Genomic DNA, 15,796 nt, shown 5'->3' on the forward strand with positions numbered 1-15,796 from the left:
AAGATGATAAAATGGCAACACAGTGGCCAACCAGAAGGTAGTTACTAGATATTTCACAAATTGGATACCATTCTCTAAATAATTAATAGTTGATTTCATATTACAATTGTTTTCCACATATTTCTACAAATTGGTTATAAGAATTTACAAAGGGTGAAAATCAAGCAGAGTAGGTATTAATGTTTCAAAGGTCGCCTTTAATACCAACTCTTTAATACCAATTGCTTTATAGGACTGATCAATAATTTTTGCACCAAGCTATGAGATTTATAATTCTTATCATAATACCAAAATTACTGATGAACTTGTTAAACTGAAATTTAATTATGCCACAATATATGTTTATAATTGTCTTCAGAAAAGGTTAAAAAATATTTTGAAATCATGGCCTCAGCTAAGGCTTGATTACATAGGGTATATGATAGCTATTTTTTTAATTGCCATTCCATTGTACATTGATTTCAGATTCATAATGTATTCTATTTATCCATCAATTGCTATCACTATCAATGGAAAATATAACCCCACATTCTCAGAAAACAGTGTTTAAGGATCACTATCTCAGTAAAATCCATTAGTAGACTATCAACTTGATCAATCCTTTGTAAAACTATCTTTTCTGATGCCCAATGTTTCCTATTTTATATAGTTAAATTTAAAGGTATTTTGTTATAGCAAAAAGAATTCTCTTTACCTGCAACAATGTCTGTTAACAATTACTTGTAAAAAGAACCAATTTAATCCTCTTGTATCCTCTATTTTAAAAAATTCATATCATCTAGACTTCTACGTTGAATTAAAATCTAATTGTAGTGCAATTATGGAAGAGTCATAAAAGTTGTGTATTAAGACAAAGAAATTTTAATATTGGTGGACCTAAAAAGATCTTTCTCCACCAACTTTTTAATACAAATTGGAAATATTTATAATTCAAATTTTACTATGTTGCATTAGTATTTATGAGTTTTAAAAATATTCTGAAATTTTAAAATATAAAATTTAGAAATATCCCTTATCATATAATTCCTAAATATTATTTCAAAAAAGTATATTTAAAATGTAGGTAATCAAGAAGAAGGAAGAAAACTCCTCTTCGAGAGAAATTGGTAACATGTATATATTTCTTATGATGCTCAAGAACTAACTGCTCTCAAATTACTGTTTTATAACATTACTTTAAGCATTGGTTTTCATTTCATAGAAATCTGGCATTCTTCATAAGAGAATACAGATAACAGAGCAACTGACCCTAAAAGCAAATTTAAACATTTTGGGAATAATACAGTATGTATGAATTAATAAAGTCAGAACCTTACAACTGTAAGCTCAAGGCAAGTAATAAACTATCAAAAATAGTTCCCTTTGGAAAGGCCTTAATACTTTCCATTTCAACGGCTTCATATCCAAGAAACAGAACATAACTATGGTAAGCTACCATACGAGCTTATGTGCTGCAAATATATTTATTAGGCAGTTTCTTTTGAGCATTAGTAGAGGCTGAAGCTGTCTAGAGCTGTATTACTTAGATATTCTGAATCTAAGTAAAGATAGAGGTAAAATGTCCTTTAATGGGAGAATCATTTTCTGTACACTTGCGTTTTTCTAGACTAGGTATAACAATGAAATTATATGACTGCTTTGGCAGTTTCCAAACAGTAAACATTACTGTGTGTCCCTGTTGTTTTTCTTTTTGGAAGGCAAACACAAAATCATTGCAATCAAAAAGTAAAGTCTGCTCTATTTTGGTTATTCTTTTTTCAGTGTTAAATTTATCAACATAGTTTTTAACATGTAAATTGTGCTCCTCGTTGTCAGAAAAACTATCTATATGCTGCTTTAGATAACAAAAGAGTATCCATTTAAAAATTATGTTACACTACACATAATAAAAAACATTTTAAAATTTATTGGTATAAGGAATTCCATACAAAAAGCAACAAATGAACAGAAGTCTGTTTCTCCAAAAGTGTGAAAACACAAGTGCCATTAACACTGAAGCGAGTATACACCCAGCCTTGAGAATTCAATGGTTCTGCCTCCTCAATAAACTCATTCTTTTTAATGTTATTCATATCCAGAAATTACCAATGTACCTTGATACAAGGACTCATTTGTTTTGCAATCTGGTGTGATATGAAATTGTTCCGAGACCATCTATCTTTTAATATTTGGTACGTATTTTTTAACAAAGTGCTTGTGTTTATGTGAAAGGAATATAGCAAGACGTTGAATTCTTAGGAATGGTAAGAGTCCTGTAAATGAACTTGTATCAAAATATAAAATAATGGCAGACGAAAAAATCTGTGAGCACATTTTATTTAAGAAACTTGTGGTTCATCATACACATTTGTTGTAATGCTTCTTTCTAGGCATAGAAAAGGAAAGTATATCTCTATTCAGAAACTGAATTTTAAAATGAGCAATGTGAATGAACACCTTTCTATTCTACATTATAGACTGCATACTTAATTACTTAATATATAAATAATTTAAACTTGAATTGGACTTGAACTTTTCATTTCCTAGAAGAATTTTGAGATATATGTCTAAGGGAAGTATGACCCTTGAGTTAATCCATTTCTCTAAAAATCCATGTACCAGAACTTGGTTCAGCTCTAGAAAGCGTCACTGGAGTGTCACCATTTGAATTTTAGTTCTATCTATATTCTCAATGTAGGTAGGCTCTTTAATTAGAGGCTCTCAATTAGCAAACTCTCTAATTGACACGGATTCCTTAGTTTTCTCAAACTGAATAGTAATTTTCAGGCAGGCATTCAAGAAGGAATATTAAGCATATCTTCAAAAAAATGAAAGTGGTGACATAGAACAGTCGAAAATGTTTTTATTTACTTTCTGCTACCAAATTCCTACAAGGCATTAGGAATTAGTTACTATTTATAACTCCCTTACCAACTTCCTTTGTCTATAGTCATCATACTGCTTCAACATACAGCTAATTTGGTCAGAGAAACAATGTCCAAAAGTTTTAAAAGACATGACTGCAATTGGAGGTTTGCTCAAAGTGCAGATGAAAATTGGTTAAAGTGTGGCCTAGCCAAAAATGACAAGTGGGAGGGTAAATTCTGACAGCCTCCTTAAATTCGTTCCTTACCCCTTTTTGACAGGAGAAATGAGAAAGTAGAGCTGTGAACAAACATTTAGTGGGGTTGAGTGTGACAACTGGCTTGAGTCAATGGAGGTATTGGGATCTGGACATCTGTGGCTTGAATGAGTCACCAAAACTCATGTAAGACTTTTCAACATTTTTTTGTTTTGACAAAGAAGAACATCTAGATCTTTGGCCAATTTTTTAATGTTAGTTAAATTTCTTCTTTTTCTTCCTTCAAAAATCAGTATAAGTAGACCACAGTTATTGAGGTCAGAGACGCCCCACAAGGATCAAATTAAGAAGTCATTAAAGACTCAGCTCTACCAGTGACCACTGGAAAGCTACATAACTTTCCATTTCCTCATCTGTAAATTGGGCATAATACTCGTCCTGGGATGAGGAAATCAGTCAGCGTATACAGAGCTTTTAGAACAAAGCCTGGCACCTGGCACATAGCAGTTGCCATATAAATAGTTACTAACCTCATCCTCAAATTATTTTTCTCAGAAACCAAATTAAGTAATATACATGAGTATATAATTATTATATAATCTAGTTGGTCAATAGCAATACAACATTTTCAAAATTAGTTCTACTTTAAATAATTTTCTAATTTCAAATACTTTTGGGCATCCAAAAGATGAGCAAATATCTAAAATGCCAAGCAATATTAATTTAATACATTGAAACAGTGTATTAAACAACACTAAATGCTTTTCTGAAGCTTTGAATCACAGTTGTATAGTCGTTTTACTTATCTTGGTACAATTTTTTCCTAGTGATTAAATAACATTTCTGTGAAAACACTTTCACTAGCTTTTAAAAGTCAGAGAGGTTGGGAACAAGAAAAAGTAAACAGTGTCTGCATGTCATTAGAGATGATTTCAATAAACACATTGGTCTGATAGAAATATCTTTTCTTTTTCTTTTTCTTTTCTTTTTTTTTTTTTTTTGAGACAGAGTCTTGCTCTGTCGCTCAGGCTGGAGTGCAGTGGCGCAATCTTGGCTCACTGCAACCTCTGCTTCCTGGGTTCAAGTGATTCTCCTGCCTCAGCCTCCCAAGTAGCTGGGACTACAGGCATGTGCCACCACGCCTAGCTAGTTTTTGTATTTTTAGGAGAGACAGGATTTCACTATATTGGTCAGGCTGGTCTTGAACTCCTGACCTCATGATCCGCCCGCCTCAGCCTCCCAAAGTGCTGGGATTACAGGTGTGAGCCACCACGTCAGGCCATAGAAATATATATACATATATTTTTTTCTTTTTTTTTTTTAATTGTGAACACAAGTGTCAGTAAAATTTACAATTTGCTTTAAGACAGCTTAGAGTCGAGACTTCCTTGGAATCTAGCTTTGATGTTTGCTGAAAGTGTCACTTATCCTTAAGTAGCCTTTAGGAGTTTGTTTAAGGTTATCACTCTAGAAAGACTCTTACTCTACAACATATGAAGAAGAGCTGTTGGGGTAAAGGCGGAAGATGTATCCCTCATACATCTCATGAGGGATACTGAATAAGAGCTGTTCCCAGTCATTCTCCAAAATTCCCTGAAAGTCTCCAGGAAGAGATGCTTTAAATATTCTCTTGGGTGGGGCCATTTTTAATTTTCTTGTGCTCTCTTTTATATGATATATGAATTAATTACAGTCATTTCCAGCTCTGACTCAAATGAGTTTCAAAATTGAAACAGAACATGGTGTAGGAAAGGGACTGCTGAAAAGAATTCATACTTGAAAACATTATCCAGACTGTTCTGCTTCAGAAGGGAAATGGTGGGAGTGACAGGAGGTATGAGGTATACGTTTATGTCTTTAGAAGAATTTTCATGCCCTGTTCTTTTTTGCTCTTTTTCCTTCACAAATAATTTTTTTAAATGCTAGGAAATTTTACCTACTTTCCACAAAGGTCTAGATGACTTACAGTTTTATTGCTACCTGAAAGAGTGAGGAAATATTTGTGGGTTTTATTTTAGATTTTTTTTTCAAGTATTTTGAGTGCTTTCTAAGATTTTTAATCTTTCCCTTCTATTCATGCCATCTAATTAAAAGCCACCAGTGATCAATAAATCACCAGGTCCCTTTAAATTTTAAATGTGCAAAGTTACTTGTGTTGCATATCTTATACAAACTCATGGTACTGCTTAAGCAAACTCCTGTGTAAACAGTTATTCAAAAACTATACTTGAAATATCACCTGGCTGAGGACACTGGCAGGATCCAATTGTTATTGTCATAGTAGCACTCTATCCTGGTTTCCATTATTAGTGTATAGACATTTTACATAAATTTGAATATACATATCCTTCATGCCCCAGTGTTCAAAATGTCCCAAATGAAATTTCGGCTTGAGAAAAGTAACTGAATTATTTATTGTTTATAGAGTGTCAAGGAGGACACAACAAAATAAGCTATTAAAACTTCTACTCTTTTGCCTAGAATGCTATCTTTTTATTTTTTTATTTTCATGGATACATAGTAGGCATATATATTTATGGGCTACATAAGATATTTTGATACAGGCATGCAATGTGTAATCATCATATCAGGGTAAATGGAATACCCATCACCTCAAGCATTTATCCCTTGTGTTACAAACAAGCCACTTATACTCTTCAAGTTATTTAAAAATGTATAATTACATTATTTTTAACTAATGTGATCCTGTTGTGCTAGTAAATACTAGGTCTTATTCATTCTTTCTATTTTTTTATACCCACTAACCATCCCCTCCCCACCTTTCTCAGCCTCTGACAACCATCCTTCTATTCTCTATCTCCATGAGTTCAATTATTTTTCTTTTAGAGCTCACAAATAAGTGAGAAGATGTGAAGTTTGTCTCTCTGTGCCTGGCTTATTTCACCTGACATAATGAGCTCCAGTTCTATGTATGTTGTTGCAAATGACAAAATCTTTCTTTTTCATGACTGAATAGTGCTCCATTGTACAAATGTACCACATTTTCTTTACACATTCCCTTGTTGATGGACACTTAAGTTGCTTCCAAATCTTGGAATAGTTCACAATAGTGAGCAGAGCTGCAACAAACATGGAAGTGATTCTCTTTAATATACTGATATCTCTTTAATATATTAATTTCCTTCATTTTGGGTATATACCCAGCAGTGAGATTGCTGGCTCATATGGTAGCTCTGTTTTTAGTTTTTTGAGGAACCTCCAAACTGTTTTCCATAGAGGTTATACTAGTTTACATTCCCATCAACAGTGTACAAGGGTTCCCTTTACTCTACATCCTTGCCAGTATTTGTCATTGCCTGACTTTTAGATATAAGCCATTTTAACTAGGGGAAGATGATATCTTACTGTAGTTTTGATTTCCATTTCTCTGATGATTATGATGTTGAGCACCTTTTCATATTACTATATGACAATTGTATGTCTTCTTTTGAGGAATGTCTATTCAAATCTTTTAGCAATATTTCTTTATTTATTTAGACAAAGTCTCACTCGGTCACCGAGCTGGAGTGCAGTGGCACCATCATGGCTCACTGCAACCTCTGCCTCCCTGGTTCAAGCAATTCTCCTGCCTCAGCCTCCTCAGCAGCTGGAACTACAGGCATGCACCATCACACCTGGCTAATTTTTTTATTTTTAGTAGACAGGGTTTCACCATGTTGGCTAGGCTGGTCTCATGACCTCAAGTGATCTGCCCGCCTTGGCCTCACAAAGTGCTGGGATTACAGGCATGAGCCACAGTGCCCGACCTCTTTTAGCAATTTTTAATTGGAGTATTAGATATTTTCATACAGAGTTGTTTGATCTCCTTATATATTTTAGTTATTAATTTCTTGTCAAATGAGTAGTTTGCAGATATGTTCTCTTGTTCTGTGGGTTTTCTCTTCACTGTGGTAATTGTTTCCTTTGCTGTGCAGAAGGCTTTTAACCTGAATAGGTTAAAAATGTCATGTGATCCCATTTCTCCATTTTTGCTTTGGTTGCCTATGTTTGTGGGGAATTACTCAAGAAATCCTTGCCCAGTCCAAAGTCCTAGAGATTTTCCCCAATGTTTTCTGGTAGTAGTTTCATAGTTTAAGGTCTTAGATTTAAGTCTTAAATCCACTTTGATTTTTGTATATGGTGAGAAGTAGGGGTCTAGTTTCATTCTTCTTCATATGGATATCCATATGAAGAGATTATCATTTCCCCAATGTTTATTCTTGGCACCTTTGTCAAAAATGATTTCGCTGTAGATGTATGGATTTATCTCGGGGTTCTCTGTTCCATTCCACTTATCTATGTGTCTTTATACCACTACCACACATTTTTGGTTACTGTAGCTCTGTTTTACAATTTAAAGTCAGGTAATATGATTCCTCCCATTTTGTTCTTTTTCTTACGATTGCTATGGCTATTCTGGTCTTTTGTGGTCCCATATAAATTTTAAGATTTTCTATTTCTGTGAAGAATGACATTGGTATTTTCATAGGGATTGCATTAAATCTGTAGATTGCTTTGGATGATACGAACATTTTAACAATATTTATTCTTCCAATCCACAAACATGGAATATCTTTCCATTTTTTGTGTGTCCTCTTCAATTTCTTGAATCGATGTTTTATGATTCCTATTATAGAGCTTTTTGCTTCTTTGTTTAAGGTAATGCCTAGGTATTTTATTTGTAACTATTATAAGTGGAATTACTTCCTTGATTTCTATTTCAGATTGTTTACTATTGGCAATATAGAGATGCTAATGATTTTTCTCTGTTGATTTTTGTATACTGCAACTTTACTGAATTTATTTATCAGTCCTAATAGTTCTTTCAGTGGAACCTTTTGGTTTTTCCAAGTATAAGATCACATCATCTGCAAACAATTTCACTTCTTCCTTTTCCAATTTGGATGCCCTTTATTTCTTTCTCTTGTCTGATTGCTCTAGTTGGGACTTCCCTATAGTACTTTCCTTTCCTTTGCAATTATATATAACTTTTTAAGAATTACTAATTATGGTGAAGGATATTAAGCAATCTGATGATCTGAAAGTATTAATAAGTTTTCCTCGTTGTCTAACTAAAAATTGGAGAGAAAATGATTACTCTGGGAACAATATGGGTTTGCATGCAGGGTTTCCAAGATGAAATTTAAGACGGTGTATCACATCAGCATTTCAAAATTTCAAAAATGTCTAGAAGTGTTTGAAGGTGTACATCATGAGAGTAGCAGAAACCAACACTTCTCAATATGGTGCTTTTTCTCAGAATGATCAACCAGCTACCTGGTTGCAGGTTAAAGGCGTTGGACCACTTCCATCACGGAACAGGCAGCCTTTTGTCTTGTGGAATAGACCCTGGATATGAATTTTAATTCCCTGAATGCAATGTTTCTGCAAAAACTGCCAGCTGTGGACTAGAATGTCTTATGTACCACAATGGTATTCCATACAGCATTACCTCTAATCAAGGAACTCACTTCACAGAAATGAAGTGAAGCAATGAGCTCATGCTCATGGAATTCAGTCACTCACCATCTTCCCCACTGTCCTGAAGAAGCTGGCTTGATAAAACAGTGGAATGACCTTTTGAAGTATCAGCTGCAGCTCCATGGGGCTGTACGTGGTCTGAATCAACATCCAATATATGATGCGGTTTCTCGCATAGCCAGAATTCATGGGTCCAAGGATCAAGAGATGGAAATAAAAGTAGGGCCACTCACTATTGATACATTATTAATTTTTTTTTTTTTTGCTATCTACAAGCAATTTTTTTCTTCTATCCCTGCAATCTTAGACTCTGCTGACCAAGAGTTCTTAGTTCTACATCCTAGTGATTTACTAGCAGAAAGTTTTCCTCCTGTCACTGCAACCTTAGGCTCTGCTGGCCTAGACAGTTTGGTTCCAAAAGGAGGAATGCTTCCACCAAGAGATGAAATGATGATTCAATTGAACTGGATTGCCACCTATCCACTTTAGACTCCTTACACCTGAAGCAAAGGAGGGAGTTATTGTGCTATCTGTGGTGACTGATCCTGACTACCAAGGAGAAATTGAACTGTTATTCCATAATGGAAGTAAGAAAAAGTATGTTTGGAATACAGGATATCCCTTAGGCCATTTCTTAGTATTATTATTCCCTGTGGTTAAGGTCAATGGAAAACCACAACACAATTCAGGCAGTACTAGGCATGGCCCAGACCCTTCAGGAATGAAGGTTTGGGTAACTCCACCAGGTTAAAAAGCCACAGCCAGCTGAGACGCTTGCTGAAGGCAAAGGGAATACAGAATGGAAGAAGGTAGTTATAAATACCAGCTATGACCACATGACCTGTTACAGGAAGGATAAATGTAATTGGCATTAGTATTCCCTCCTCAGTTTGTTATAAACATGTGTGTGTGTGTGTGTGTGTGTGTGTGTGTGTGTGTGTGTGTGTGTGTGTGTGTATTAATACCATGCAACATAAAATGTATTGACTTTATATCATGGTATTTAAGTTACAGGATATCAAGGAGAAGAGCAAACAATAGTCAAGAACTTTGTATTCTCTTCTGGGGAAAAAGTTAGTGCATTTTTGGTTGTATGCTGGATAGTCGTATCGTGTCAGCAGAGGTATAACCTTGTTATTGTTTTCATTTGAAGATTAATTATGATATAAGGAGATGTGTATGGGGGCCAATTGACAGAAGTGAGCTTCTGGTGATTAATTTTATGTATAAACATGGATGGCCCATGGAATGCCAGATATTTGCCCAGATATTATTCTAAGTATTTTTGTGAGGGTGTTTTTGGATGTGACTAACATTTAAATCAGTGAACTTTGAGTAAAGCAGATTGCTCTCCATGATGTGAGCGGGCCTCACCGAAGCAGCTGGAAACCAGAATAGAACAAAAAGACCAGAATCTCCTCTAGACAGGAGATAATTCTCCAGCAAGCTGCCTTCAGACTGTATCTGCATCACTGGCCCTTCCTGGTTCTATAGCAAATGGCCTTTGGATTCAAACTGGAACATTGACTCTCCTGGGTCTCCATCCTGCCAGCTCACCCTACAGAGTTTGGACTTGTCAGCATCCATAATTATGTAAGCCAATTCTTTATAGGAATATGTAGATAGATTATAGATTATAGATAGATAGATAGATAGAGATATATTCTATATATATCTATATACATATACAATTGATTCTGTTCTTTGGAGAACTTTGCCTAATAAAATGTATTAATGAACTTTTCATTATCACTAAGTTGGATGTGCCCTTGTTATTTCTCCTTCTAACTTTTGTGTTACTCTCACTCTCTCTCTCTCTCTCTTCATCTCTCTCACCTTTATCCTCCTATTTCCTCATTTCATCATATTCGCCAAATAACTCATTCCTTGGAAAATTACCTTCTTGGCAATCATTTAATCTCAGCATGAACTAATACCTCAAATAATTCTCAAATACATATTTCCAGGCCGGCTCCCTCTGAAGTTACAGATCCTCATTTCCAAATGCTTAATAGTGATCTTCATCTGGTTATTCACCAGATTTCTCAATATGTTCAAAACTGAACTTTTTTTCCCCAAAACTATACTGTTTTCTATTTTCCTTATTCTGTTAATAGCAAAACCTTCCACCCTGCATATTTTGGTTACTCTAGTTCAAAATCACCTTCACCCTCCCTTTTTCTACACAACTTGTTGCTGAATCCTGGCAACCAGTTGCACTGGTTGTTACCCTTTCCTTTGCAACATCTCTAGCATCTATTCTCTCCTTTCCATCATCCCTCTTCCTCTGCCATTTACACCCTGGTTCAATCCCAGGTCAGTTCCCCCTGACTTTCTTCAAGAGTTTCTAACAGGTTTACCTTATTCTAGACTATTTCCTTCTGTCCATTTTCCCTATGATGCTGAAATTATTTTCCTGAAGAAGCCATACAAAAATCTTAAGAGAAAGAGAAATGAGTGAATGGAAAACATATCCTCATCCAAATAAGTAAACCCAAGTGTGGTCTCTATTGGAGGGATGGACCATCATAAATGTAACCCAAGTTGTGAGGTAGCTGTGCTGTTGATGGCATCCAAGAACAACAAGCCACACACAAACGGTACTAGGGTGTAACTTCAAAGGTACAAGGCAGAGTCAAGAAAAATTCCACATTTAGGACAATGCTAAGGCTTTGACACATTCGGTTTGAAAGAGAAAGATGGGAAATCACGAAGGCTTCAGAGGATACAGCCAATCAAAAAGCCAAGGATGAGCAGCTGACCTTAGGGATATGGCTATTACAACTAATTCTCTCTCCAGCCTCATGGAAGCATCTGGCATTGCCAGGGCTGCTCCTGTCTACTGATATTGGGAGAGTCAGTGACCAAGAATGATTTGGTGTATATATATACACATACATATATACATATACATATGTATTACATATATGTGTGTGTGTGTGTGTGTGTGTGTATAATTTTTTTTTTTTTTGAGACGCAGTCTTGCTCTGTCGCCCAGGCTGGAGTGTCGTGTAGCGATCTCAGGTCACTGCAAGCTCCATCTCCCGGGTTCACGCCATTCTCCTGCCTCAGCCTCCGGAGTAGCTGGGACTACAGGTGCCTGCCACCACGCCTGGCTAATTTTTTGTATTTTTAGTAGACACGGGGTTTCACCGTGTTAGCCAGGATGGTCTTGATTTCCTGACCTCATGATCCACCCACCTTGGTCTCCCAAAGTGCTGGGATTACAGGCGTGAGCCACCGCGCCCGGCCGATTTGGTGTATATTTTTAATCCTGCCTCTTGATTGTAGGATTCTTAAAAGCAAAGGTGCTAATTTTCATTGTTATACCTTGCTTCATACTTGGTCGTATAGAACTTAATGTTGATCAAAACAAAACAAAACAAAAAATCTTTACCCTAACATTCAGATCAATTCATGATCTAATTCTGGCTTACCACTTCAAACTTATTTCTCATCAGAGATTCTTGGCTCAAGCAAGCTGAGCTGATGGTCTAAGTACATAGTTCATATTTCCAGCCACTGTTCCAGCAGTCTTCCTCATGACCACAGTTGTTTTTCTCCATATGTAGGAATTGTATTCAGCCTGGACTACTTAAATGCCACTTCCTCTAAGAAATCCCACACTTCAAACATGCCCTTTACTCACTCTCACTTTTCTAAATCCACAGGAAAAAAAATGAATTATTTCTGAAGGCATTCATAATTTTCCCTTCATATTATTGTTACTTTTATACATTATACCTTCCTACTTTTCTGTAAGTTCACTGACAACAATTCCTATCTGAGTCATCTTTGTCTGCCTCCCCTGCAATAGCAGTAGTCCTGTACACAGTGAACACAATATATGTTTGCTAAACTTTAAAAAAATACCCGTTACACTTCTTAAGTTTTAAAAAATCTATATTTTATGTCACGATTTGCTGACCTGGTACATCAGCAGTAGAAGCAATCTTAATAAAATAATTCTTCCTCTCCCTTTTCAATTGCATAAAGCCTAGTCCTAGACTTTTGGGAACTTCATCAGATATGGAAATAAATTTGTCATTGAATATCTGGGAAACACTAAGAAAGGCAGATACATATTCTGATGAGAACAATGCTAATAATGATAAGAGTTATACAGCACTGTGATGTGTTAGACATTGGCCATTGTATACATTAACTTAAATCTCACATCACTCTTATGATGCTAGTATAGATGAAGAAACTGACATACAAAGAGTTTAAGAAATTTGCCTAAATTCAAGCAACGAATAAGTGGTAGAGAAAAGACTCAAATCCAGGCAGTCAGGAATCAGAGTTCATGCTCTTAAGTCCATTCTACAAAATACAACTCCTATTATATTCTACCCACTATTCAGAAAAATGTCCATGTTAAAGGGATGGTCCTTGGCTTGAAGAGCATCTCATCTTCCAGCTCCTTTCAATGAGTGACCCTTGAACCCCTTCTCAAGGGTGAATGGAAGGTACTCTAGAGCAAAGGGCACATGAGGATCAAGGACTCCAATGAGTGTTCTAAAATGGCATTGTAGCAATGAAAATTTGAGTAATACAGCTCCAATGTCATTATATAAGGCTTTCAGTAGAGGGAGGTATAGAAAATGACGTGTTTCAAGAGTGTTGCCTTTGTAGTAGCCTCAGAACCAAACTTTCTAAAAAGCAAAATGGAATATATGTGAATACTGGAATCACGAATACCCTTATTGCACACATCCTGCTGTGAGTTACTCTTTGAACAGAATTGCTGCTTAGACTTCAAACCACCACTGTGACCTCAAGAGGTTAGCAGAAAAGAGAAATTCTTTGGTTTAGAAACCATAACATGGGTATAATGCCATTTAAAGGCCTAAGACTTAGAACTGAATATGGCTTTTTGGGAAAAGTCAGTCAATCCTCTTCTAAAAAGGAGGAAATCTCAATGAAGCCTAGTGCTTTTTAATTTCCAGATTAATATAGAAAGACCTAATAGCAGTATAATGTTATTTTACCCATAAAAGTAGATGTCATATTCTTAAACATCATTAGCTAAATCATGTCCTTTAACTGATCATGTTCATACTAGACTTTTTTTTAATTTGTGACAATCTTTTCAGTGTGAAATGGTAGATACGTGCTACTGCTCTGGAGAAAGAAATAGTGAAATATAGGCTACATGAAATATTTTGGGACCATGAAGAGTATATAACGCAGCAAATTAAAAAAAGATTCAGGAAGTAAGCAAGCCAGGCAGTCTCACTCTAAAACAATGGATTTAAACTACATACCTGTATATTTGATAGATGAGGAGCAGGGTTCTCTTAAGGGAGAGTCCCAGAACAGAGGACAGAAGTGTTTATATAACCTTGTGATTGAACTAGAAAAACAAAAACAATAACAACAACAAAACCTCTCGTATTGTAATTCTGAAATCATATATGGGTAAAGGAATATTTCTAACTCATCTCTCACAGACTATATTTTTATAATGATTTATGTCCCTTTCCCTCAAATTCAGCAATTTTTGTCCTTCAGCATATAACCAAAAAAGGATTTTCTATTTTTTTTCAGGAGGCAGGACATACAAATCTCTTTTACAACAGCTGCAAAAAATAAAAATAAAATACCTAGGAATATACTGAAACAAGAAGTGAAAAATCCCTACAAGTAGAGAACCACAAAACACTGCTGAAAGAAATCAGAGATGACACAAATAAATGGAAACACTTCCCATATTCATGGATTTGAAGACTCAATATTGTGAAAATGACCATACTATCCAAAGCAATCTACACGTTTAATGCAATTCCTATCAAAATACCAATAGCATGCTTCACAGAATTAGAAAAAACAATTTCCAAATTTGTATGAAGCCAAAAAAGAGCCCAAACAGCCAAAGCAATCCTAAGTAAAAAGAACAAATCTGGAGGCATCACACTACTGGACTTCAAATTATACTACCAGCCTATAGTTACCAAAACAGCATGCTTCTGGTATAAACGTAGGCACATAGACCAACGGAACAGGAGAGAGAACCTAGAAATAAAGCCAAATATTTACAAGCAACTGATCTATAATAAAGCATACAAAAACAGAAATTGGGGAAAGGACACCCTGTTTTGTAGATGCTGCTGGGAAAAATGAATAGCCACATGTAGAAGAATGAAACTGGATCCCAATCTCTCACCTTATACAAAAATCAACTCAAGATAGGACAAAAGCTTAAATCTAAGACAGAAAAACATAAAAATTCTAGAAGATAACTTAGAAAAACTCTTCTAGACATTGGCCTAGGCAAAGAACTCATGACTAAAACCCCAAAAGCAAATGCAACAAAAACAAAAATAAATAAATGGGACCTAATTAGATGAAAAAGCTTCTGCACAGAAAAGGAAATAAACAGCAGAGTAAACAGACAACCCACAGAATGGCAGAAAAATGTTCGCAAACTATATATCCAGCAAAGGGCTAATATCCAGAATCTAAAAGGAACTCAAGCAAATCATCAAGAAAAGAACAAATAATCCAATCAAAAAGTGGGGAAAGGACATGAGTAGACATTTCTCAAAGGAAGATATATACATGGCCAACAAACATATGAAAAAATGCTCAACAGCCTACTAATCCTCAAGGAAATGCTAATTAAAACCACAATGAGATATCACCTTACTCCTGCAACAATGGCCATTATTAAAAACTCAAAAAACAATAGATGTTGGCATGGATATAGGGAAAAGTGTACACTTATATGATGCTGGTGGACATGTAAATTAGTACAACCTGTATGGAAAACAGTATGGAGATTAATTAAGGAACAAAAAGTAGATCTGTTCAATTCAGCATTCGATTTGGCAATCCCACTACTGGGTATCTACCCAAAGGAAAAGAAGCCATTACATGAAAAACACTCATGCACATTGTATGTTTATTGCAGCACAATTCACAATTGCAAAGATACAGAACCAACCTGAGTGCCCACTGACCAACGAGTAGATAGAGAAAATGTGGTATATACACACCATGGAATACTACTCAGCCATAAAAAGGAAAAAATGCTTTTGCAGCAACTTGGATAGATCTGGAAGCCATTATTCTAAGTGAAGTAACTCAAGAATGGAAAATCAAATACCTCATATTCTCACTTTTAAGTGGGAGTTAAGCTATGGGTATGCAAAGGCATACAGGGTGGTATAATGGACTTTGAATACTCAGAAGGGGGAGGATGGGAGGAGGTGAGGGATACAAACTACATATGGGGTACCATGTACACTACTT

General features: G+C 35.6%; 1 long non-coding RNA gene across 1 annotated transcript in view; it reads right to left on the minus strand.

Annotated features, from left to right (window-relative positions):
• LOC129397749 (uncharacterized) overlaps positions 1–15,796 on the minus strand; it is a 550,258-nt gene that overhangs the window by 455,861 nt on the left and 78,601 nt on the right. The window contains exon 3 of the long non-coding RNA XR_010112187.1: positions 13,810–13,898. This is a non-coding gene — a long non-coding RNA (uncharacterized LOC129397749). The remainder of the gene's footprint in view (positions 1–13,809; positions 13,899–15,796) is intronic.

Source organism: Pan paniscus, chromosome 4, assembly GCF_029289425.2.
Source record: "Pan paniscus chromosome 4, NHGRI_mPanPan1-v2.0_pri, whole genome shotgun sequence".
NCBI lineage: Eukaryota > Metazoa > Chordata > Mammalia > Primates > Hominidae > Pan > Pan paniscus.